General features: G+C 44.9%; 1 protein-coding gene across 4 annotated transcripts in view; it reads right to left on the bottom strand.

The window, feature by feature from the left end:
• LOC118511498 overlaps positions 1 to 19,988 on the bottom strand; it is a 100,423-nt gene that overhangs the window by 25,131 nt on the left and 55,304 nt on the right. For 3 of the 4 annotated variants that reach the window (XM_036054658.1, XM_036054657.1, XM_036054661.1), the window contains exon 5: positions 2,934 to 2,963. The gene's annotated coding sequence lies outside the window, so the exon portion shown is untranslated. Of the gene's footprint in view, positions 1 to 2,933; positions 2,964 to 11,056; positions 11,271 to 19,988 lie in introns of those variants that run through there. The other variant, XM_036054662.1, reaches the window with a different exon arrangement.

Here is a 19,988-nt window from a genome sequence, read left to right as displayed (position 1 = left end):
TTGCGACTTGAATTCTCGCTGGAAGGTGGAAATGTGTGCCACCTCAGTCTCAGCTGATTTTTATGCACGAAACTTTACCATGAAGCGACGGGAAAACTGACATGACACCAGAGATTCCCAAACTGTGTCATTATTCGTAATTCTCAAGTGTGCCCGATGGGGCACTGGGACCCGTTGGTAGTTTGTTAGTACAAAACGGGCAAGCGAGAGAAAAGAAAAGCACACCATTCGTCATTAGTAATCATCGATTCGGTTCGTTCCGATTAGCTTAGAGTCATCCGGCAGAGGAGACCCAGCGGGAGGACCGGAAGAAAAACGGGTTCCACAGTCAGCAACAGGCGCCACCGGATCGGAAATCCATTCAATCATTACATCCAGCGGCCGCTGTCTGTGGTAGCGCCAGGTCGTGTGGAACCGTCGAAACCTTCTTGGTGAACGCTTGGTGAATAACGGTGGTGACACAACGCGCCCTACCGGCCTGTGTGTGTGTGTGTGTGTGGGTAGGAGGTTCGAATAACACAGGCGGACACTATCCGGCCCAGCGATGGAGCGACTCTGCGACAAGTGTTTGTAATGCAATCTCGCTTCACTTTTAGCGACGACTGGCAATCGGAAGCCTCGCTCGATTGTCGGGACCCGTTGTGTGACGCATGTCCCGTTTTCTAGGCAAAGGGCGTCCATTTCATCGAACTGTCTCAGATTTACTCCCCAGGACGCTGGATCGCAAAATCGGAACGTGTCGCGTAGGTTCGGAATTAGGTGCCGGAGAAGCGGTGTCGGTCGTCCAAGAACGGAGCGAAGAGCAGGAATTCGTTTCGGTTGAGCTTGTGTAGCTACAAGTGTAAATGAAGGTACGGATACATACGGGCTCAGAATCAGACCGTGACGAAGAGGCACACCGGAAAGGCCGTGTGGCCAGGACAGGACGTGAACTATCGGCCCTGCTGGGTTGCTCTACAAGCACAACAAACGCAATCAAGCCACAACTCGCTCCCTCTCTCTCTCTCACATCACTTTGAACAGAAACAGTATGGAGTTTGATTGTTTTTCCATGTTGATGTTTCGTTTTTTCCCTCCCGTTCCAATACTCCGCCAATAATTTGCTCCCAAAGGGTGGTGGGACAGATGTTCCGCGAGTAATAGTATGTGTGTTTCTGTTCCGAAGCGAAGTGGTTCTCGTTCCGGGTGGTCTTTCGTCGGAACAGCGGGACAAAGTCAACATCATCCCGGTACGCATACACGAGTGGCGTCATCTGAAGTGTTTCCTTCGATTAGGATTCGATTCGGGAAAAAAGGGGTTAGTGAGTGGCAACTCTTCCGGTGTCCGGAAATCGATCCATCTCAATACATCAGGGATTCACGTATTTGTTTTGCCCGGGTTTCTTTTTGCTCTTGCTCTCTCTCTCTCTCTCTCTTTCTCTTCAGGACATTGAGGCGTCACCGGCAGTGATAGATGTACCGAATGGCTTTTGCGATGTAATCGAACATTCCAAAACATCGGTCACAGTACAACACCAGTAGCGTCTAATGACTTTTCCCTATCTACCACCGACGCTGGCCTTCGATTCCCATCTTCCGACACATTTGCATAGCAATAGGGGGCCTTGTATCCATTCAGCCGATGGTGTGGTAGCTGGGATTGGTAATGATAGCACACCCAATGGGTCTTCATATTACTGGCGCCTTCCCGACCGTCTGGGCCGTTAAAGTTCAGGACACATTAGGCAAACGAACCACAGGCAATGGAGCACCGGTTGGCTTCATTTGGAGCATCCGTTACCACGCAGTGGAGCTATGCAAAACTAGCGATCGACTTTCGATCGAATTCCGTCCCGAGACCTCACACGCGATCGATATGGACAGAAAAAAAGGGTTGCGTAGCCCATTTTAAGCTAGTGTGAGAATAGAATTATCATAATTATGCGCAAAAACGATTCCACTGCGCGTCAAGCTGATTGCTGTAGGTTCCCGTCCGTCCGTGCTCGTAAACAATGGTCCCCAAGAAAGAACTTTTGCACACTGAAAGGGCCTTTAATTGGTATCGTGCTGGGTTGACGCGTCGTGAAAATATACTCCATCGCGGTAAAGCCATTATTTATGCATAGCGTGGTGGAATCTTTTTGGTCGAATTTCTGCGAGTCCTGCCATCCTGTCTCAGCGTTGCTCCCATTTTAATACAGATAAATATTGATCCTCTCGATCGATAGGGGTAAATTGAATTTATCGAATGTTCAAACAAATAAAATCAATTAAATTTTACGATCGGGGTAGCGTTTCTAAATTATGAGTTCATATAAGGCAAACCTGTTCCGGGATCGGTGAATCGATGAATGAGAAATTAACACCGATTATCGGGATCGTACGTTAAACGCGTACCTCGCAAGCCAAAAAATATTTTCATGGGAGGGAGGATGAGAACTGCATTTTTATGACACAAGCTCAGGTTTGTCTAATTTCCCATCATTTGCTATGTTAATGGCGCCATTAAATAGCGAAGACAGGTTATGGATGGCGCGAATCATACGAGCGGATAACAAAACGAGAAGATCCAACTGGCGAGCTTTTATCGGTGAGTTTCTATCGCCAAACGAGTTTGTTTTAATTTTGATGCTCATCACGAAATCATTAGCTTTTGATAATGCGTGATTATGGTGAGGTAAACAGGATGGAATGGGTTGATGTTTGGTTTCGTTTTGGGGATACAAAAAAAACGCAGGTGATAAAAGCGAAACCGTGGGATATGACACCCTTTATCGTAAAGGCGTCGTTAGATGCATTCGTGGCCGTTAAATGCAGTTTTAAACGATTTCTTTCAAGATCCTGTTTTAGTCAACGGCAAGCAGGAGGGATGAATAATTCAGTACTGCGCATTAATCTTCGTTTAATCTGTTCATTAGTGAGTGGTAGAAGATGGACTCTCATTAAATACTTACTCAGTAAAGTGTCGCGATATGATGATTTATCTGGAATAGGAAAGAGAAAAGTTTGTTATTTATATGCTCCCCTATTCTTTGGCTATTATAATGGTTTTACTTAAAATAAGCAGATAAACACTAACAGCTATATAAATATAAACCAACCCAATTTTTTATCGTTCGTATATTAAGGCTTTGGGTCTCTCAGAACTTATTCGCCTCTAAGCTAGAACGATTATTGAGAGAAATCTCAGGACTTTTGAAAAATGTTCATGACTCAGGATTATTGAAAAACCTTGAGAAACTTCTTTTGAATTCTGCCTGAACTAAAACAAGGAATAAATTATAACAGAGTGATGGGAACGGCTGAAGAAATAATGTGGGACTCCTTAAACTTGCTTAGAAAATAGATCTAATCTTGACTAGAAAATTAAAATTCCTGTAATACCTCCTCATGCTAAAGAGACTAATGTAAAACCATCATGTAAACCCAATGATGTAAAAAATTATGTAAAACCCAATGATAGCTTTATAGCGAAACCAATGCGATCACCTATCTCCTCACCATAACTTTCGATTCATTACAGAGATTGACCGTACAAGGTTGAAACGATGTGTTCATTCCATTTTATCTCTCTGTGTTTCCCTTTCCAAGGTTGATTCAATTTTCACTTCGATCGCTATCTCACAACGGGCCGATATAAATCAACAACCGCTTTCCCCTTGAGGTTCAACGATCACCGTTTAATCGTGACACCGAAACCCCTAAATAGAGATACATGTCAGACGCCCAAACCAATCCACTAACGGCAAACAAATTAACTGCGATCCATTCATTCACAGCGTCAAACGGCGCCCGTAATGAAGTTAAAAATTCCTTTGCAATCCCAACAGTGCCACCAATACTATGTTGTGGGTTGTGGTTTGGTGTCCTTATGAATGCGCTTTTTCTACTCCCAAACACGCTGCGAAGCAAAATGCAAAACTAACTAACATCGAACCGATGGAATGTCAGTTTTGTGATGCTTCAGCATGTTGCTGGTTGGCGTTTTGAAGATTAAATTAATTTTAATATCATCCCCATCCCAATGCTGGGATGCCTGTTAATTCCACCACCACACAGAATTGAGCTCAAACAAAATTTTGTTGTTGTGCCACCAATTCCGATGCTACATTGTCGCCCCTGAACCCTCAGCTGAAGGGTTTATAGCAGCGAATCGAAAATATCAAAAGTCAATCAGTGCTAACCTGCCGGCCCCAAAACGGCTCTCTGAACCTGTCACCCGGTACCGGGCGGTTAATGAAGATTGAAAGACGGCTTCGTACGGTTCGAGCGGACGAGAGACGATTGAGCTGCCTATCATCCGATTATTATGCTACAGATTGGACAGTACTGCCCGTGGACGAGTTCATTATGCGACTCTCCCATCCCGGGCCCCCTTTTAAGGAGGATCACTGGCTCCCATCAGAGTTTGATTATCATGTGTGCGCCGCTCGCATACCCACTCGCAAATGGCACAAATCGTGAAGGATGGGATCGTGTAAGGGAGGAAACAAAACTTGAAAATCAACATAAACGAAAAAACCCGTTTATGGTGTGACTGGCCACCCGACCGAGGGGGGGTCAACGAAGAAGCGTTCGCTCGTCACGAACATCCACGGGGTCGCCGGTGCCGGTTCAAAATCGCGGCAAATCGGTGTCATGACGAATTGCACTGCATTGGTCGGTTCAGCTCGGTCAGTTCGTGCCTGGCACTCTGCACTTGCACTTTTTGTGTGTGAGTGTGTGTGAGTTGTTTGAGTTTCGAAGCCCGTGCTTTTTGGGGCCAATGTACTGCTTTGAAAGATGCCAAGCGGAGGAGAAGGAAAATCGAAATTTAAAGCCCAAACGTAAACTTGCGCGCTCTCAGCACTGGCCGGAATCGTGCAGCGAAGCATCAGCCCGTCCGATGCAATCATTAATAAATGCGTACAAGAGCAGTGGCCCTTGCAACTGCCACGGGCATCCACATCGGGAGGATGGTTTGCCATTTTACCTTCATCACCAGCGAAAGGAATATCGGACTAACTGGGACACTGCGATTCGTTCCACTGAGCATGATGCTCCACGCGGAACTCGAATGCCTTTAGAACGAACGAAAAAACGAGCAGGTTTTGTTTACCTTTTCCACTCGGTGAAGCGACAGGTTTCCGGAACTCTGGAGCAACCTGGAGCTTCCAATGGTGCATCGCACCGCAAGTGCATCCCCTTGAAGGTGGCGGTGCATCATCGAGCTTTTTTGTTTTTTTTTTCGGACGGAATGTGTGTCAGAGGCGCGTTTTGCAGTATCGGTGTCATGATGGTGATGGAGATGGAGGTTCCGGGAGGGGTGGCAATACAAGAACGATAAATCGACTGAACTCCCCCCCCCCCTTCGCTTTGGTCGACATGATCGGCTGCACGGAAGTAGGTTCGATAACGGAGATTCACAATCGTTTCGATGAGCAACACTGGAGCGTTGGTTCCGTTTTGTGATGTTGAAGTTGACTGGCCTAGTACACTTGGCTAGTACACCGATTGCTTCACAGATTGAATTGCAACCAGCAGGGATCCGCTAACCAGTTCCGAACCGCACGCATCGATCGGAATCGATCGATTAGGTTAGGACCGGGATCTGTTCAGGCATGTCAGCCGCTCGACGTTTCTAACTGGACCTTCGGCATGGGGATGACCTGGAATTGCATCTCTTTAGCGAAGATTAACATATTTGCGTGAGGACGCAACTCATTTGCCAATAATTGAGACATGCTATGGGAAGAGATAAATTCGACACCAATTGATGCGGAGGGGGTTTGTTATAAGTATCTATGCGTTCCATTTCCGGTCATTAGGCTGTGAGGTGTATGTTGTACGACACAGTTATCACGTTAGCAGTAACGGAATTTACCTCAAGTACATTTAAATGTATTTAGGCAAAAAATGCGGGCTTCAAGTATTTCCATTTGAATCCAATTGCAAATGATTTGTCATTAGTAATTATGATTGCTATGCGGATTGCCTAGCAGTAGGCGTGTCCTTAAAGCATTCTAATTAAATTAATTTACCTAGCTTCTGAGGACCTGCTGGACAGTTTAGCTAATTTCCACCGCGTTTGAAGTAACACATCAGCAGTTAGCCATTGTGTTGAAGAAGTTGAATTGAAGTTTAGGACTTCTGATTGAAGTCTTAGGACTTCTGAAGACATCCGGGAGCGGGAGAACCCTCAGATCACACTATACCACAAGATTGATTGTTTGGTTGAGTCAAGACATTAAAGCATTAACTTTGCAATATACAAATTATCAGCATCATTCGGATGACGAGTTATACCACGAACAAGTTGATGGTGTTCTCAGTTAGCTAGGAAATCTTTTATTGTAGTCTATTGTTTAATGTCTCAACTTTCGAAGCTAAGTGTAATCCATATCAATTATCAAGTAAGTCCAGTCAAGGTTTGAACACTTCATAGAGCTAGAGAAGTTTGATCTCAAGAACCTTCAACAAGGACTTGCAGACTTTTCGTATACCTGAAGGTAAAGATAAGGGTGAATGATAATATTGTTCTTCACTTGGTCGTGCATCGCTATCTTTAGTCAGAGATCTAGGGGAAATTTAATACATAGAGGTAACCTCCATACCAGTAGTTTAAAAAGCAATAAAGATTTGATGCGTCTGGGTCGAGCAGGACATGAATCTAGGACATGCTCTATGAACAAAGCTCCCAGTTTAGTTGCATGACAAGTCTCAATTATATGGAGCTCAGGGCGTTAAGGGCTTAGAACATCAAATTGAGACAAATAAACTCTACCCATATGATAAGATCCGATTGTGACTTGCGTAAACCCTCAAATCTTGTTAAAATACATCTAAATGGAATTCGTAACAAGTGTCACAAGGCGTTAATATAGAATTTTAAGATATCGATTAAAAAAATCATTAGAAAAACAAATCATACATTGAGACATTCAGACATTCAGATAAACTAAAGGCATTGAAGCCGTCAAGCCACGTCTAAAACTGAAATAGAAAGTGATGAAACACACCACACACACTCAACCATGTAACGACCCTTAAATTGACCCCTATTGGTGATGCAGTTCGCTCCTCTCGATCGTACTTCACCTGCCGTTAGGATGGATTTGATTTGTAAACAGCAGAGCTTGAAATACGATGCCGCGGGCGATTTCACCTGATTTCGAGTCATTTCAAGCCACCACAGATGTTGTGATCGGAAGGTCATAAGTGAACCGTTCGAATCGGTTTTTCGTCGGCTTCAAATTTCATCGCTTCATTAGTCGCAGTTGATTATTGGTTAGCCAATATCAGGTCCGAAATTCGAGGTATCATTCAGAAAAAAAAAAACATTATTAAGACTTGCTTATTTGCCGGTGTTAAATGATTAGCCACTGACGGTTGTTGTTGATGCTGACAAATCCTCGATAGTTCGTGCTCGATGGCAATGGGCAAAATGCGCAAGATACAATTAAACTTGTTCCGTTGTGCAAATAGCAAATTTTTCAAAGAAACGCTCTGCTGGTGACACTGCTGCTGCGCTGCTGTGGCCACATTAATCATTCACGAATTGCTCTTAATGTCAATTGACATTTGGCCGTGCAGTTCTCAATTCAAAATTGGCTCGTAAACACACTTTCCCGCCACTCGTGCTACGTTCACATCCTGTCCAGCAGGCGTCACGTGCTACTGTTCCGTTTGTTCGGTGACTTTCCCCATCGAAAAAACGGTAAGAAAAGGTAATGTAACCCGACGCACTTGCGACAGCCAGCCGCTGCCGCCTTCTCCGGTCTGTCTGTCTGTCTGTCTGGGGAGAGTCGATCGATCGAGCCAGCCAGTCCAAAAGCTGGGGAGGAAATTTAAAATTCACCACAACGCATTGGCCCAATTCGAGACGAGAAATGTACCGGGCGGCACAGGTTCGTTGGCTGTGGTTGCGCTTTCGATTGGGGCTTGTATCTCATTATTGCTGCGTTGATTTAATTCTTCTCGCTTTGCCATTCGTTGCGACCCGTGCTTCTTTTTTGGGCTGGGCGCGTGTTGAGGAACCTTTTTGTTTTTTGGTTGACTGTTATTTTTTTGATTTTCCTTGAAGTGTTGCTGAAGTGATTTGGGATCAAAAAGAGGGCAGACGAAACAAAAGCTTAACTATACACGCCTTCCTTCCGAGTGAAACCGGCGGATATTGCTCATATTTCTCTGCTCGTACGAAAAACGCCGTACCCGAGGTCTACACGCGCTGGCCTAAGAGTAGTGTTCGGCGGAAATTCATTACTATCTCCGAATAGCCCCTATATATCGAAGGGGGGCTTACGTGTGTACATCCTCGCTTCGGAGATGAGGCTCTAGTTTCTTGGAAGGAGGAAGCTCATTAGCTGACGACAGTAACGGCAGCAACAGCCATCGGTAGACCAAGGTTTGGCGTGGAGTCAAGGCTATACGGCTTCCAGTATTTAGTACCCAGACCACCCACCAGAGGGATCGTATGGAGCATTTTCAAAGTCACGGTCAGACCCTAACCAATTTATCATTTCTTCTGTTTGAAAATTAAAAGTATCACAAAAAAATAACTCAAGCATCAATATCTCAAGATCTAAACTGGTCGAAACAACTCCCTCCAATTCCTTCGTCCACGAAAAAACAAAACCCCGACATTCATTAGCGGAGGGCGAACGATTTCGGTTTCCTGCCAATTTCCACTTAATCGTTCGTACCACAAATCAGCGGAAAATGATTTACAGCTAATTTGTGGGACCCGCGCTGCTAGTGCCGAGTGGTCTGGGGTCTCCATCCGTCCGCCAGTGTTTTATGATGGTGGTTCACAGCTCTTTCTAAATAGTTCACCCAAACACCCAAAAACAGGACACCAATTTCCTTTTGCATCGTTTTAGCATTAAATTGTTCCCTCGCTTTCTTTCTCGGCTGGGGCAGTCAGGGCGTTTAAACGAAAAACACTTTCCAACACTGGTAGCTGGTTTGCTCGCTTCTTGGCCGAATATATCTTTATGGTGCTTTATGTAGGTTGGCACGCGGATACTGTGCCGTTCTTGGTTGGGATCCATCATCCTGTGCTGTTGGTAGGAATTTTGTTCGAATTGCTAATTTTAATATTTTCACCTTTTTCCTGGGTACGGTGCGATCTTGGTTGCTATCTTCATCTTAGCCCGCGCATTCACAAACGCTGCTGCTGGTGTTGGCAAATTGATTTCAACAACGGATGAAATGGACGAATTTAGGATACACAAACGACATCCCCCCCCTCCCCCCTCCGCCAAAAAAAAAGGAGGATCAATATCACGGTCGTAAAAAAGCCTACCTGAGAAGGGGCGAAAGATGCCGATAAAACGTGGAACAAGGTTGTGGTGCTAGGTTTTTTTGTTGATGCTCGAGTGATTTGTTGAGCATCGGTGTTGGAATGTTCGGTGGCTCCTGGAATCCTTGCCCCTAGGAGCAAGCACACCTCCAGCGCTTGCATGACAGAGCGCTGAGGGGTAATATTTTACGAAATATTTGAATATTCAAATGTACCAACCCGATCGGCCGTGCGTCGTTCGGGGGAAGTGACGCACGGCACGAATCGGACAGGATACGGGAATTCTTCGGAACGCAGACCGGGGGGCCGGCCGGCTATTAAACGCTCCGGTTCAGGTTAATTGCCAATCAAAATGCCATTGCCAAGTGGCAAATTACGATAGGTCCAGCGCCGAAATTTTGCGCGAAAGTTCGTAAAAGCTGCTCCGACAGTTGACCAACTGCCTGCTGGCCCAACAATTGATGGGGGCCTCGCGATGGCCGGAAGCTCGTAAAAAATTCATCCTTTCGCTTTGGTGTTTTGCGGCGGAACCATTCCTTTGGGGATGGAATAGGATCGTGGGAGACTGTCGCGGGGGAGCCGACTGTTGGAGCATTAATTTGGAACATGCTAATTATGAGCGGCAGCTTTTCGTACACTGCACGTGTTGGCCATGTTGCTCGGTTGTAATGGTGGAAATTAATGCTCGTTTGGTGCAACTTTTTACCATAAACGCTCTTAAAATAATTAAGTTTGATTTAATACAGTAACTGGGCAGCATCGGTCAGGCTGGCAAAAAAGGGGAAGCAATCTCACACACAATATGACCTAAATGAAAGAGGATTGGAGGTAAAATCCGATTCCGAATAAATCCTTCACTACTTAAGGTTTCTTTCGCGCTTCCGTAGTAAACTTTTCCAGCTGCTATTCTGCCGGCGAGGACCATCGAGGTTGGATTGCGATATTATGGAACCGTTTAATATCCAGTTACCGTCGCGGCACGTGGACTGAAATGAAACTAGTGCGGCCAAAGCTACCACCGTACGAGCGGGGCCGAATTCAAGGGATTTGCTGCAAGTTTTTCTTCGCAAATGCGGTCGTGTTGTGCGAGTGTTCGGAGAAAATCTCTGCACCGAGCGCTGAATGCGTTAAGCTTCCCGATATTAGTTCCCAGCGATGGATAGGAAGCGAGCGACCTTTATACCGAGCGACTGTGTAACCTGTAAGTGCTCGGCTTCAAAATCGGGTTTGTGGACAACAAATCTTTGTGTGCTTCTTAGCGATTTGAGTCTAAGCCTTGAAGTGGAGGGACTCTTTTTTTTTTTTGGGATGGGAGCAAACCTTGGCGAGAAGACATGATGACACGAGCATCGATTTTCCAGCTTGATTGAGTGGGTTAAAATTGAGCCTTATTTTCTTCTTCGAGCTATCCGCTTGGAAAACATCCTTGAAGCAATGAAACTACTCGTAATTTTGGCGCTCGCGGGAAAATTGTCAGCCAGTTCCGGTTTGGTTGACTTATCTAAACCATCTCCCCCCAAAGGCACAAATATCGCATTGCATGTTTGCTTTCACTGTCCGATTTGTTGCCCATTTTCCTCGGGCTCGAAACATGGGCTCCCTTGACCGGGTTAGTGTCATGTGGCCTGATTTCATCTTGCAATCCCTCAGGGATGAAGCGCTTGCTCGCTGTGCAACCGGGATAGAAATTCAATTATCATAAGCCAGCGGGTTCACAACCACTCTTGTCCGGGTGGCTCAATTCAACCGGGCGACCGCGAGCAAAGCGTCTTATCCGCGTTTTAGATGAAAAATTACCTTCTTTAAGGCTGCGGAACCATTCGCTGCTGCACGCTTCACCTTGACATCATTGTCAATGTCGGTTAAGGATAATTATGTTGCGTGACAGTATCCCTCGGGGAGCGCCAATGTCGCCGAGACTGCCTGGCCGGCTGATTTGTCGAGCCGAACCGAGCCAACGGATGTGGTGTAAAGTGTTCGTTGAAGCATCAGCACTGTGCGTTGATTGATAATGCCTTTCGCGGTATCGCGGGCTGCGAAAATGTTAATTCAATTAATAGTTCATCACTCGAGGTGGGTAAATGGATTTTGATGAGATTTTCAGAGGGTGCAAGGAAAACAAAAAAAAAAGGGTGATCATTAACGTGCCTCTGAGTGTAGCTAATTTTCAAGGTAAATTTAGAATTGAGTAATCTTGGCGTGATGTCTTTATTAATTTGTGAATCTTAAGCGACTGCAACACGATTAACTTTACATCGATAGACCATAACGTTAAATCATTATGCGTGAGGATCGCACTGCCTAAATGAATGAGATCTTTATTATTAAAGATAACTTTAAACGTTAAACGTTAAATATGGTTGGAATTGTCCTTGTATTTTTTTGTGAAGCAAACAACACCTACATGTATGCAATATTTATCTTCAGTTACGTTTTAAGTTATTCATAGGATGATTAAAAATTAAGTGGATCATGTATTAAACTTCTATAGCCCTCTTGTTTGTTTAAATAACGCCTGAAAGAATGCAATTATTATTTTAAGGAATGTATTTAATATTTTTTATACTGTCTGAGAATCCTGTTCAAGGGTCTTAGCTCCTAAATGTATCCTATCGTAATTTGTTTCTTCTTCTTCTTCTTCTGTGGCACTACAACCTCGAGAGGTCTCGGCCTGCCATTTCTGGCTTTCTGTGACTTAATTTTACCCGTAGAAAAGTAGTCAGCCTTTCGTACGGGGGAGGCGGTCTGGATGGGATTTGAACCCCGGCCGTGTGAAGACCGGCGCCGCTGTCGCCTCGGCCAACGGACCGCCCCAATCAGTAATTTGTTTAGATCGTTTTTAATAATTTGTTGGGATGTTCTGAAACAGCGTTCAGATTCTGTTGCCAAAACAATCTCAACCTCTTCATCAGAAAGTAGGTTGAATTTAAAATAAATTGTACACTCGAAGGTTTTATTTATTTAGCTTTCCAGGCTCGTTCTCCACCAAATTTAGTCAGTGAACCGAACATAAACTTATACGAAACCGACGGAGATACTAAAGTGTATACCTCGTTAACGGCCAGTTAAATAGATAGACAGCAAGGTTCGCTTTTTTTGCACCAGCCTATAGCTAATTTACTGGCGAAAAATAAACAACTTACCCTTGACGAGCCAATGCTGACCGGCGGCCGGCTAACCGGTGTGTAACCAAAGCTGCCTGACAACTTTGTCATTCGAGTGTCAAAGATGCGAACCTCGTTCCATCACAGCAGCGCGTCTGGGTAACAGCAAAACAACAACAACAAAAAAACCTTCTCCACTTCAAGTAAGTTAGAGAGAAAAGTATCTCCCCCCCATCCCATCCCAATCCCCAGGGTCTGTCGTAAATCACAGACGGCAGGGATCGCGTAACCAGCCAGCTGCCGCCCGACTCGACCCAAAAGGCTTCGGTAATGTGACTCGAGTAGCGCGTACTTTTGCACGCTTCGGAATGATTGTTATTAGAAAATGACGAGAAAGTCAACAGACGTGGCGACCGTCAGCGTGCGTTGTGGCCAAGGGCGCACGGCCAACCGGACCTTCATTGACCACCCTCCTTGCTTTTGACGCAAAGACAAAGCATGTTGGAGACCTGTCCTCGCGTGAATAGAAGCAATGGCACATAGATTGCATCTAGCTGACCGTCTTCAGGGGTGGCGAAAAAAAAACAACTGATGAGCATGGCCTAAATAGTGACGTACACTTGTCATCCAGTGTTGCTCGTTGTCCACCCGTTCGAGCATCGATAAACGGCACAAGAATAAAGATGAGGTCCCGGGTGCTTGTGAGCAGTTCCAATAACTAATTAGTGCACAGCGGAGAAGAAGCATTCGCACGTCAGCACGAGCGTACGAGCACCACACTAAACTTTTCCGAAACTGGAACTGAGCGCCATGGCAGTGGTGGGGGAACAGAAAATTATGACAAATCATTATAAATCGAGCTTGGTGAGGCGGGTGATGCGAGTGTCGGCCGTCAATGGTGCCATTCTCGCGTGGAGCAACCTCACCTGTGTTTACTGAGCATATGTCTTTATTAGAGAAGGCTCCGTGACTTGCGTTGCTGATGATTGCTGAGACAAACGGGGCAAAGTGGCACCAAAGTCACTGCATCCGTCGTCGTCGTCGTCGTCGGTGGTCGCCATATTCCGCGGAAAACGTTGATGGAAAATTGAACCAACCAACGGGAGCCTGACATTCGTTAGCCGTTTTGGTGTGGCAGCGATTCTTCCTCTTCTACGGTAAAGGACCATCATAAATCATGCAACTTTATGCATTGCTTCGGTCGCACTGTCCCATGGGGGCGTTGATGGGAGTTGTGGCTAGGCAGCTGATGATTATTTCCATACGGTGGTTTGGCATACTGCCTTACTTCACCATCATGCATTTGGTGGTAACTTTTTCTTCGTTGGAGGTCCTGTTCGGACGTTCCGGTCCGGAGTTCGAGATACATGGAAAAGTGTCTGTTTCGCTCTTTTCTTTTCTAACTTGTTAAGCTCTTCCAAGCCTCTTTAGAGGCTGCGGTTACAATACCCAAACTCCCTTGATGGCGTGCGCGATGGTCCGTAAAGGTCTCCCATTGTCTTATACAGAAAAGGAGGCACAATACGAATTTCTGGCACGGTTGACAATGTTTTGGGAAGTGTGCCGGAATCGATGCGTGACCGTTTTTCCGCCTCACATCGATAGCGCAATGGAGGAAAACCAGCGTGGGGTTCCTTTTTCATTCTCCAGAGAAGAGGGGCAGGTCGCACAACAACCTCCCCCCCCCCCCCCCGTATCGATAAAGAAGGCTCTATTTAACAACTTCCCTTTTTTGCAACCACCCACCCATCGTTCTCAAATTTCATACGTCCTCCGCCCCCAAAAGAAAAGGACCTCATTATAGTTCATCATTGGAAAACCATCATCACCACCGGAATAAAGGGCGACTCCACGTTCCATGCATGCACCAACGTCAAAGTTAGTGCCTGCGGTTTGTGCTCTCCCTATTTTGCAAAGCTCGGCAGGAACCGCGGACAGGGTACACACACACACACGTACACGTAATGACGCAGTGCAACCGCAGGCTGACGAGCACGAGCAGAGCAGTATAGAACTCAGGTAGTAGAGCTGTGAGGAACATCATGACGACAGGCGGCTGATCCATCGGTCGGCATGTTTCGTTACTGATGGGAAAACGTGCAGGTGAGCTGATCGAAAATGCCGCGAGCCTTGTGGCACGAGCTGTGGCACGACGGCTCCTTACCGGCTAATGGATGGATTTGCTCCGGGCGCGATATTTTGCGTTTAATAACAATAATCGTAAATATTCCTTCGGAGCACGGTTAGGAGCACACGTTCATTATCAGCGCTTGCTGTGCTGCTCACATGGAGATTGTTGTTATTCGGGCGTGTGTGCGAGCTGAAGGAGCTTTTCTAAGTGTAGTAGGTAGGGCAGAGAAAACACTTTCGGTGGAACTACGGGGCAGGATTGACGGGGAATATAAATTTATGATTATCGAAACCAAATGCGTATAATTATGCAGTTTTCTTTATGTTATTGAGCTGCATATCAAGAACTGGAACGCAATTTTGTGTAGGAATTATTGCGAGGATTATTAGGGATGGTCCTACAGCCAGACACATAATTCAGCAAATAGCAATCAGCAACAGCTTAGCTTACTCGGTTTAAAAAGTCTTTTTAATTATTTAAGCCCTTTATGACTCTAATAGGTCTTCTTATTGGTTGAACGAGCTGCTAGGCCATGCCAGCCATCAAATGGCTTACTAATTGATAGCCTAATTGAATTAATAATTGAATTAATTGATAGCCAAGTTTTGGTTAGTCGATGCTCACTACGGAGGAACGGTCAGGATGGGATATAAACCCCGGTCCTTCCGTGTGAAGACTGGCGTCGTTATTGTTTCCACCGCCGAACAACCCTAAGGAGTCTTCTTCTTCGACGAGGTCGAGGTCTCATTCTGCCTTTTCTGGCCTTCAACGACTTGGTTTTACCTGTAGCTGGAAGGTTAGTCCTGCGTATGGAACGGAGTCTTTGTGCCTTAAAAACTTGAAGGGCATGTGACAGCTTAGTAACGAAATGTTGAAGTCAACAGTTGGTAAACTATAAAAAGATACAAAAATCGTTTACAGAATTGCAGACATTTTGAATTTCTTTATGAATTTTGGATGAATATGAAAATATATGATTATTATGTCCTAATGGATCTCTTTGTGTTTCATTTGCGTATTTTCTCTTTTAAGAGTTATAGTCGATTTGCGTCAGGTTTACAAGGATCTTCAAAGTATAAGAGGTTCATAATGAAGGATTATCTTACTTTGAGTTTTAAGCTTTTGATCATGGCATCATTCTATTAAATTTTATTTTTATATAGAAAACTGGCACAATAAAAAACAACTTAGAGAGAGAACTATCTTCTGGACTTAATATTTGAACCTCATCCACTAAGTCGTACGACCTCGTAAGTGTACACGTTTTAATCGGTTATTTACAGCTCCTTTAAATGCTCCTCTCTATCGCTTATCCTTGGTGAATAAAAGATGCACCAATTATTCCGCCACCATCGGGACTCGGGACGCTCTAATTGAATTGCACAATCAAACATTTCAAAGGATTACGACGACACTAATGGTCTAAAGTACATCTTCAGGTGAGTGAGTGCACCCAGCGTACAAAGCGTGCAACAAGTGGCAACAAGTGGCGAAGCGAAAGGATGTCCCGGTTGGCGGTACAATTACGCATTACTTATTAATATCTAAAGCCTTTCGGTGTACGTTGGTCGTCGTGTCTTCGCCGTCAGTTAGCAACCAGTCAAAACCAAACAATATCGCCCGACAACACATGTCGTTTGGCACGCAAGGGGCGACCATGTTAGGGAAAATGGTCCCGTATGCAGAACGAAATCACATGTCCCCATCGTCTCGGGCAAAATATTATGTGCGTCAGGGAGTTTTTTTTCTCCCTATTTCGCTTCCTTCTCGTCCAAAGCATTCCTGCAACGGCATCTCATTTATGGGTCGCACTCAGTTGGCGAAGGTGGAAAACGGATGAACCGATGTACAATAAAACGATATGTTTATTTATTTTTTAATCCAATATTATCGATCCGATACTGCCGGAGCTGTGGAGTGAAGTTTATGGAATGAATAGGGTTGCATAGAAGGATTAACGTCATTCCGTTTACTTTATGTGCGCTGATGAGGAGTGTTGGGTTGGAGTCGAGCGTTTTTTCGCATTCCTTTTCAGCAAACAGGGTTGCGAGATGTTATGGAAGGACATTAATGGAAGAATAATGGGGATAAGCTTGGGATAAGGGAGCAATTAATAAGAGCAGAAATCACACGCACACATACAGAGAGACTGTGGTAAGGGTAGAAGATAAAGGGAGGAAATATGAGTGTCTGTGTTGGTCGGAAGCTGTTTATCTAGGAATTTTGCTTCTAATTAAAATATATATTTCAGCTTGGGTCGGTATAATCAAAATAAAGCATAAAAGATAGGGAACTGCTTCAACAAGCAGTTGTGAAAATATTTTGTATTGCGGATTGCATACCTTTCAACGGTAGATCACCTTGTAAAGAACTGACATCACCGTACTCTGCTCGCTCGTCGACTGATGTCATCCGTCGTGCCAGGCAGCAGACAAGGAGGTCAAGTTGATTTTGGAAGCTAGTATAAACATTCCTGGCGTAGAAGGGAAAACAAGGGTCAAGCACAACCTCCAAATCTCTTGCCCAGATGCCTCGAAAACTATCCGAAAATTGATATTTAATTTGGCGAGATTGTGACGAGCGGAATCAGAAATGAAATTCAATTTAACCCTGCCCTGTGGTTCGCCTGTGAGATGGTGGTATTAAAAATGCATCCCGAACGTCCTCTTTCCCAAGTTTACGAAGTTAAAGCAATCTGTGTTGGTTGTTTGTGTTTTTTGGAAATTCTACTTCTACGTGCATCAAACAGAGCGTAACGTTCGCATGGGACGATGGGCAAAATTGCTTTCATCGCTACTATTGTGTAGCATTGCAATACACTGATGCTAATGTGCAGTCACATCTCACCGTTCAAAGTTTCCCGTTCCAAGGACGGCTGTTTTCAGCTATCTCGGACCCAGCTTAATGCGGCAAGGAAAGCAACCGTCCGACACAATCATGTCGCGAAAAAGGATGCACTTTAATTCGGTGCTACCGCCGGGCTGTGGCCGAGCTGTAATTTACCTGTTAAGCCGTCATCGGCAAGCATCTGGTCGAATGAGTCGGAGAAGTCATGCCCGAGATTCAACGATGTTCAGATGGAGTGAGCTTTCGCCGTGAGGCTTGTTGAGGCCCGTAGTGTCCAAGTCGAACCAAGGCCTGATAGTGTAGCGTTGGATAAACGTTCAGCGAAAGCATCTCAGGCTCACCGACTCAGAAGAACCGGGGGTGGGCGTCAGTTATGATGGCGTGCCGAAACGCACTCCTTCTCTCTTGCTGCCACCCACCGTCGGTACGATTCTGTCTGTCAAATGCAAAAACCTTATGGTTACGAGGGTTTTATGCTGCCGAGCTGCTGGAGCTGCATTGAAGTGTGTTCGTCGTGTGCCAGCAGCTGCTGTGTGCTGCTGCATTACACCGCAGATGGTACCCCGCAAGGAGGTAATCGCCGGTTTGGGTTGCCGGATTGGGAATCGACCATCCGGGCCGGTTTGCAGCAGGGTTCGGGCTGTACTTAGGATGCACACGGTACAAAGTAGAGCGAAAGATAAGTTTAAATAGGGCCAGACGATTGGCATTTGTGGGAATGTTCCGGAATGTGTACGCAGCAGGAACGCCTCGGTTTAGTTGGCGAGGCGGACATATGGTGTGTTGACATGATACGAGAGAAAGTGAGATGGGAGCGAGATAGAGATAGAATTCACCCAGTTAATCGGCATGAAGAGATATAAATTTTTTACAAATTTTATCATAATGCCTATGATGATTTTGCTATAATGTGTGCTCTGTTTTTAGCTTAATTATGATTGTTTAAATTGTGTTGTCCACGTCCAACGTAAACTCAAAGTGACATTTAAACAAGATTGTCATAATTTTAGTGAAATATTTATCGTATTTTTTATTTTTGAAGAGTTTAGAAAAATAAAGACAATTAAATAATAGTCCATATTTTGTTTACAATATTCAAACGGGTGTATTAGACAAGAGCGGTAAAATACTTTATAATAATGGAATATAGTATTTACGAAGAGTTTTGTTTTGGATTATTTGTTTCAACACAATTTTTTCTACAGGTTTTTAAGAGGTTTTTATTCACCTGTAGGATTTATGTGGAAAATGCGACAGCAGCGGAAGGTAAATGCGACAGCGGCGCCGGGCTTCACACGCCAGGACTGGGGTTCAAATCCCATCTGGGCCGTTCACCCATAGTGAGGAGTGACTATCTAACTATGCGGTATCTCATCAAGACTAATAAGCCAGGAATGGCAGACATGACATAAAAGGTCGTAAGGCCACGAAAGAAAAAGTTTGTTGGGAGCTACTTGAAGTATCGAAATCAGTGATTTGAAAATCTTATGTAAAAAAGGCCTTTTCTATCGTCCATCACTGTATGCGTGTAGTTTATAACTCAAGTACAACCTCTAAAGTTTTTCCAATTCAAATTTCCTAAAAGTTTTCAACCTGGTTTGTGAAATGAATCATATCTACTTAGAGCTCATACTATTCACTCCATCTCAAACTCCTAACCATCCCTAACGTAACTCTGTCGGCAAACTATGTTTACCCTTCCGATTAAGGGTGACCATTTTCCACACGACGGCACAACCCGACACTGTCAAACGGGCTTAAGCTGGAAAAGTAGCGGAAACAAGAGATGAAGACCAAGGCAACAACCGCCAAGCGAACGATAGTATCGCATACGTCGGCATACGTCGATATACGAAAGTTGAAATGTGATGGCGTAAGGGCATAACGGGGCCCGGAAGCACAAATGTTCGCAGTTGAAACACATTTAGCGAGCGATTTCCATCCATAATGTGTTACACCACCTGTTGGACCCATTAGCAGTGAGTACGGCTTTAAGCACACAAACGGTGCTCCATTATGATTTCCTTCCCTGGGCCTGGGTGCTGGTGCTCGGTTGAGGCTCCCAGAAGGTGAATCTGCCTGATCGCGATCGTGGCGCTGGAATGATGTTCCAGATTTTACGAGCAGGTGACAATATCTTATCGCACTTAAGGTTGAACTCGCTTACGGTTGCTACTAAGTTAAGCTCGGGTCCCGTTAACAAGAACTTGTTAATGTTGTCGGGAGAGGTCTTTTTAATTATAAATTAAGTGGAGCTGTTTCGTACAGTAGTGCTGTTATTTTATGTGCTAAAGTGGCAGTAAATTATTTAAAGAAGATAAAAAAAAGTATTTTAGTACGATCAGTTTTCTCCTGTCGCGAGGTCTAACACACTCATTCAACAAAACAAGAAACGAAATAAAGTTTCGCCCAACATTTGGCCTCGTTCCTGTTGCTTTCGAGACAAACATTCATTCCATTTCTCTCCGACCAGTCTGTCAGTGCTGCTGTGCGCTCGTTGGGCGAAATGGAGAAGATCGTGATAAGAGGTTGGTGTAATCGGATGTCACATTCCGTTAACACTCGCACCCGCCAACTAACAACTATCCAGCGCAACACTACTAGCAAATGGCAAATGGTACGAGCTGCCCCCGAGACCTTCCTGCAC

This window comes from Anopheles stephensi, chromosome 3, assembly GCF_013141755.1.
Source record: "Anopheles stephensi strain Indian chromosome 3, UCI_ANSTEP_V1.0, whole genome shotgun sequence".
Taxonomy (NCBI): domain Eukaryota; kingdom Metazoa; phylum Arthropoda; class Insecta; order Diptera; family Culicidae; genus Anopheles; species Anopheles stephensi.
The sequence above is the reverse complement of the archived record's forward strand: the minus strand, read 5'-3'. Positions and strand labels throughout refer to the sequence as shown.